Source organism: Lichenostomus cassidix, chromosome 1, assembly GCF_008360975.1.
Source record: "Lichenostomus cassidix isolate B80296 chromosome 1, HeHo_3.0, whole genome shotgun sequence".
Taxonomy (NCBI): Eukaryota; Metazoa; Chordata; class Aves; order Passeriformes; family Meliphagidae; genus Lichenostomus; species Lichenostomus cassidix.
In genome coordinates this window covers 82,238,008-82,244,187 of record NC_139479.1, presented here as the reverse complement: position 1 = coordinate 82,244,187, position 6,180 = coordinate 82,238,008, and the positions used below count along the sequence as shown (strand labels likewise).

The window sequence follows — 6,180 nt, the reverse complement described above, 5'->3', positions numbered from 1 at the left end:
AAGGTACTGGGGCTCCCCTAGGAATGCCCTGGGAGGGGGCTGTGGCTGGGAGTGGGTCAACTGAGCTTCCCCACCTGCCCTCCTGCCTCTGCACTCATTCATGTGTGAAGAGACGGACCTTTGATGGGCTGGAAGCTCCTGTGGTGGACTTGGGGGCAGCCAGGCAGGGTATCTCTCAAGCTCTTCCACCCACCATTGTTCCTCTGCCTTCCTTTGTGCATGTGGAGAACTTTGCACAAAGTTCTTTTCTGTACTGTTTTATGGCATGACATAACAGTATAGAAGATTTTAAAAGGAAAAAAAAAGTTACCTTGGGGCCCAGGAACCAATTGAAGGATGAAAAGCAAGGGATGATGTGGTTAAAGCCACCAGGCTGGGAAACACCACTACAGCCATTAAATGAACAACATCAGAGTTAGCTGCAATTCATGTTAGCTCATCAGAGAGCAGCTGAGTGTCAAAGGAGATTGAGTGACAGGAGGAAACAGGAGGAAGGAAAGCATTACCAGCTAAATTTACTTCACTGGAAGTTACAGTCGCTTCAACTAATACTTGCTACTTCGTAACCACACCAAAGCACTCATTAATTTTTGCATTATAGGAAGAAATATGATGACTTCCTCTTTGCTTTGAATCATGGCTGGAGAGATAAATGTGCTGAATGAGTGGGTGAAGGAAGAAAGGTGATCCACTTTCTGACTCTAAGAGCAATACTACTACACAAAGATATCTGCAGGTTTATTTGGGTTTGTTTGTTTGTTTTTTCCTGAAGATGTCATAACACTTTGTGTTTTATTGCACTCAAAACCATGCTTGTATCTTTTGATTGCGCTGCAAAGTTAACAAATCTGTGACTGTGTATGGGGAAGGTGAAGAGGAGGGTGGGTAGAGTATATCCTTCTATCACTAATTTTTGTTCTCTTGCTGCCACCTTGAGAGTGTTCAGGCTCAGTTCACTTGAAAAACAGCTGTTCTCTGCTTACATGAAATGCACAGATTCTTCAAATCTACTGTACCACTGCAGAGTAGCTGTGGAGACAGGCTGGATACTGGGTGCACTCTTTCCATCTGAAGTTACTGAGGAATGAGTCTGAGGGTCCTTCAGGTATTTCATGTTCTGAGGGTCATTCAGACATTTTCAGTTTCTTCTTTATTGTGAACACTGAAGATATCAGCTGGCCTCTGGTCTGAGCTGGGACAGTCCTTACACACATAATTCCACAGATTTCGTCTGAATCCATTTCAAGAACACGTCGCTAAATTAAATGAGAGCAGGAGTGTGCACCTACGAATTTTAACAGACACAGCACACACCCCATACTCAGTTTCTCAGCAGTCACTTGTCACAGTGCTGGAGACCTCTGCCACCCAGCAGCAAGGAGCTGCTTTTTGCTAAGCTTGGGTCCAAAGTCCTTGATTAAAGGGGGAATTAAATTACTTTGGGCAGTGGGTACGCCAGATCCATCAGTTCCAAGTCCATCCAGCAGGGGTCAAGCGCACTCACAGCTGCCAGCTGATACAGCGTGTCTGGTCCTGTAACGCTGTTTTATCCCTATCTTCCTTCTTCTTTGAGACTGCTATGAGAGGGGAAAAAGGTGTTTTACACAAGAGAAAAATATGCTCCATCTAAAAAGAGCGTCAAAAAGGCTTCTCATCAATTCTAATTAAATGATGTTTCTTGATTTACACTGAACAGGACTCTAGTGTGGGTTTGAATAGATACAGCTTAGTATGCTACATTGGGATGAATAAACAGGGTATGTAGATGAGAGGTGTTTGAATGAAAATTATTGAGGGGAGCAAGCGACTTTTAAGCTTTCACAAGCTCTCCACTCTGATCCTTGTGAGCTGAATGTAAGCCTTATTAAAGGCTTATTAAGCCTGAATTTCATTGCATAGTGCATGAAAAGCATGTTCTGGTCCCTTATTTTGTCATCAAAAAGGAAGAGCTGCATGTAAAATGCATGAAATTGAAAAGACACGTAATTGACCAAAATTTTACACCAATGCTATGAACACTAAATTTTCTCTAAAAATTTCTTCACCACATCCAAGTTTGAGAAGGAAGTGAAACATAAGATTTTATTGTTAGCAGGAAGCCAGGGCTGGGCTGATAGTATAGGATTTGGTGGGTAAATGGGCTCAGGCTGGGAACACAGTGGGGATGTAATTTAAAGCAGAGCTGCTGGGAGCCAGAGCCGAGCCAGCGCTCCGGCCGGCAGGCGTGGGCAGGTGACACAAGGGCACAGCGGCCTCGCTGCCGGGCAAACCTGCCCCAAACCAGAGTTCAATCGGTTTGACGCAGCGCTGTGAGAAGAAAGTGCATAAGGGGAAAATGCCACCACAGCAGCTCCCCGCATGCCGGGCTCGGTGCTGTCACTCTGCTCGCAGAGCCGCTCCGGCTGCAGAGCTCGCCCTGGTGCCTGTCTGCTGAGGGGAAGGTCCTGCTGAAACACCCCACCAAATGGCGGCATGTGTATTTTGTGCCACTAATTAAACACAAAAGCACTTACAGCGGCTTCCTGAACAAACAGATGACCGAAACCTCTGTTATCGCTGCCCTTATCTTTACTCAAACAGGGGTGTATATTCACACGTCTCGGGCTGCCTACCACCAGCTAAGGTGAAATACTGATCACTGTCCCTGCCGGCATCTCGTCAAGTCAAGCCGACACTCCCTGCTCGGAGCTCGTGTGAAGCAGCCACTGTCCGCTGCGGAGCTGCCGCCTCGGAGCAGTGCCCGCTGCCAGCCGCCCCGAAGGCTCCCCCGGCCCGCGGGCAGTGTCCCTCGGGGTGCCGCAGGTGACACTAGCAGGAGGGCGGGCCCGGGCGGGGGGAGCCGCCCCGCTCCGAGGGACGGGCGCCGGCATTGGCCCGGGGCGGCGGGACGGGCTCGGCCTCTCCCCGCGCCGCCTCCCTGCCCTCAGACAAGCGGGGCGGAGGCGCCGGACAGCGGCTGCCCGTCGGGAGCGGCGAGCCGGCGCTGTCTCTGGCCGCAGGGGAGCAAGGGGGAGCCGCGGAGGGGCGGCGGGAGAGGTGAGGCTGACCTAGAAGGGGCTCTGGGGGTGGGCGCGGGGGTCCTGTTAATGGAGTGACTCGGGGTCAAACGGGGCGTAGGAGCCGCCCGTGCCCGCAGTGCTGGGGCAGCGTGAGGGCAGCCCGCTGGCCGCTGGGGAGTCCTGCTCCCAGCCTTCGCCAGCCGGGCTGCCCCGCAGCGTTTGGCCGCGGTCGGCTGGCAGGGCCGTTCAGCTGAGGACGGGGCAGCGCTCACAGGTGTCTCGCCAGCCCGGCCCTGATTGAGGCCGCAGGGAAGGGACTTGTCAGCGCCATTCCTCAGAACCGCTCTCGAGAGCCCCGTGCCGGGGGGACGAGCGCCGCGACATCCCTCTGCTGCTGCGGCTGCCGCCGAGGGGAGAGAGCCGTGTCCGGGGTGAGAGCTGGTAACTGTCAGAGCCTCCCTGCACCGAGCTCCGGCAGCCTGCTGGAATGGCAGGACTCTCTGTATTTAAATGAGATGCTTAGATCTCAGCTGAGAGATGCTAATGACCTTTGCATAAATAGTAAACACTTCTCATCTCAAAACACTGAATTAAATGCATCATCCACGCTGTCTCTGGAATGACTGCAGGATTGGACCTAAAGTCTAAAGCACCCAGTTGTGTCTTTCCTGTGTGAGCAGAAGAATCTGTTTAGTTAATTGCCAGGAGGAAGATCACTCAGATCTGGGGACAGATTTGAAAAGAGACAAATATTTTGGAACTTTCTTAAAAAGTGTAAGGGGAGGGGACTTAGAGTGTGTTGTGGTGGTGCATCCCCCCACACTCATTCACAACACATGCTTGACAGGATGCTGTGAGAAGAAACTTCATTTTATTTGCTAAAAGAAGTGATGAAAATGTTGCACAAAAACATTTGTGTGTTTACACACAGATTTAAGCTCTCTGTGATGGAATCAAAGTGCTTTATTGAATTTAGATACACTAACAATGCAGCTTTCCAGTCATTAGTTCTTAATTACCATTAGTTGTTATCATCTCTTTCCCAAACAGTTCTTAACAATCACATTTGTAAGTGGTGGTAAATAAGTGGTAGTGGAGTATACAACACCCTGGAGCTGGTGCCCTATATTTAGCACTGATGACTACACTTCTTGGTTTAAGTTACAGGAGTCACAGTAAAGAGTTTGAGAGCTCCGTGGCAAGAGAAGCTGGAATCAAAGTGAGTATTTTGTGATTTTCATAAATCATCATCCTTCTTTTCTAATTGTTAATGTTTTGTGCACCTTGCTGCCTACCCGGCAGAAAAGGGGGTGATCTCAGATGACATATTATTTGAGGGAGTAAATTTACTGTAGTGTTGTTAAGCATCTTTCTTATTTGTTTTGCATATTTATTCCGGTTCCATCAGACGTATCTCCTCTGTGTTCTGCAGTCTTATTTTACTTTCATCTGACATCTTTCCTGCCCACTCTTCATTCTTTGTTCTTATCTTGTAGATTTTACTATTTGCATATGCTTTCCTGAGCACTATTTGGACAAGTATACTGCAAGTCTCTGTTTGCAGTTTTGTGTTTACAACTTAGTATACATATATTTATGCATACTAAGTTAAAGAAGTACTACTAATACTGCTGCAGTGTTATAAAATGCTTATACACTGCTACCAATTACCATACCTTAATGTGTTTATGTCTAGGTTTAAGGCAAGGAAATAATAAACATCTTAGTCTGCTTCTACCTTATGTGTGCAGCCGTTCTCTGTGTGTAAGGCACGTTCTTGAATTTCCTGAAGCTGTCATTGACTTGTCTCTTGTTAAAAAATTTTCTTCCAGCAGTTCTTGCACCCCAAAAGAATGTATTATGAGTTTCACTGTCAGACTTATAAAATTCAGTGAAATAGGTATTCATGTTCTTGTTTTCCAGTTCTGACAAAGGCTGGAATACACAACACTCCCTTACCCCTAAAAATTGATTGACAGAAAAGTGAATTTGTCATTTCTCTAAAGAGCCAGTGCTTTAGAACACTGGATAACACTCTAGGAGTTGTCTGTTTCTCCTGGACTGTGTGCAGGTATTCCCTGGAGTAAACTCCTGTTTTTCTGCAGGAAACACTTGCCACATTCCCAGGTGGAAATACTGCTGCAATTTAGTACATGGAGAAAACCTTTGATGCTTGTTTCCACTTGTATCTCTAAAAAAGGCTTAACCAGGAAAGCTATTGGATGAAGTTAAAGAAATTACTTCTTTTATACCCTGTGTCCTTTCCTGTGCTCATGACAGAAAGGGATGAAACAGACTCCAAACAAAAATCTATTAAGAAAATTATTCACAAGGAAATATTATTTGTAGTCTCTCAGGAAAAAATGTTTCATTTTCTTATTCTTTAATTAAAAGTGATACTTCTGTCCTATGGAAGTCACTCTTTAGTCAAGAGTGACTTGTTTTGAACTACAATAAAGAATTTTTTTCTCTGCACAGGAAGTGCATTTTACAAGGGATGGCTGACTAATTGATGACTGCGAAAAGCAGTAGATACCCTTTTGGTGCTTGAAGTCCATCCCTTGCTGCATTGAAAGGCAGCTTATTTAGGTTGATCAGAAGTCAATTTAAGGAGGCTCCTTAGTTTCGCTTCCAATGCCAAAATGTTTATGTCAAACCAATGGTGTTGCATTTGCTGTATTAGCAGTCTCCAGTTTTTTAACTTATCTGGGCATAACATGAGTGACAGCTGATTTCAGCAGTCGTATTCATGCTTCATTCTTGTGGTAGGGAGTCATTCCAATTCATCTGGGTACAGCAACTGGCTATGCTAGATTCTTACTTCGTGTTATAAGGTTTCCTTTCTTTTGACTCTGTTGCATGGAGAGGGGCAAAGGGAAGAGACATAATGTGTATGTGAGAAGGAGGAAAAGAGTACTCCTCTCCCTTCTTTATTTTATAGCTCTTTTTCTGGATGATAGTACCAGACTATTTCTGACCTGAAATCTACTCAGTATCCTGTGCCTATACACCAAATTAATGAACAACTTGACAATTTGTTGCCTGGAGAGGCTGAGGACTTCCCATCTCTGAAGGTGTTCTAGGCCAAGCTGGATGTGGCTCTGAGTAACCTGGACTAGTGGAAGGTGTCCCTGTCTGTGGCAGGAGGGTTGGAACTAGATGGTCCTTTCCAGCCCAAACC

General features: G+C 46.4%; 1 protein-coding gene across 6 annotated transcripts in view; it reads left to right on the top strand.

Moving 5' to 3' along the window:
- Positions 1 to 2,851: 2,851 nt before the first annotated feature.
- Positions 2,852 to 6,180, top strand: part of SYTL2 (synaptotagmin like 2) — a 52,074-nt gene continuing 48,745 nt past the window's right edge. For 2 of the 6 annotated variants that reach the window (XM_085065928.1, XM_085065899.1), the window contains exons 1-2: positions 2,852 to 3,036; positions 4,161 to 4,218. The gene's annotated coding sequence lies outside the window, so the exon portion shown is untranslated. The remainder of the gene's footprint in view (positions 3,037 to 4,160; positions 4,219 to 6,180) is intronic. The other 4 variants (XM_085065910.1, XM_085065919.1, XM_085065937.1 and 1 more) reach the window with 4 other exon arrangements.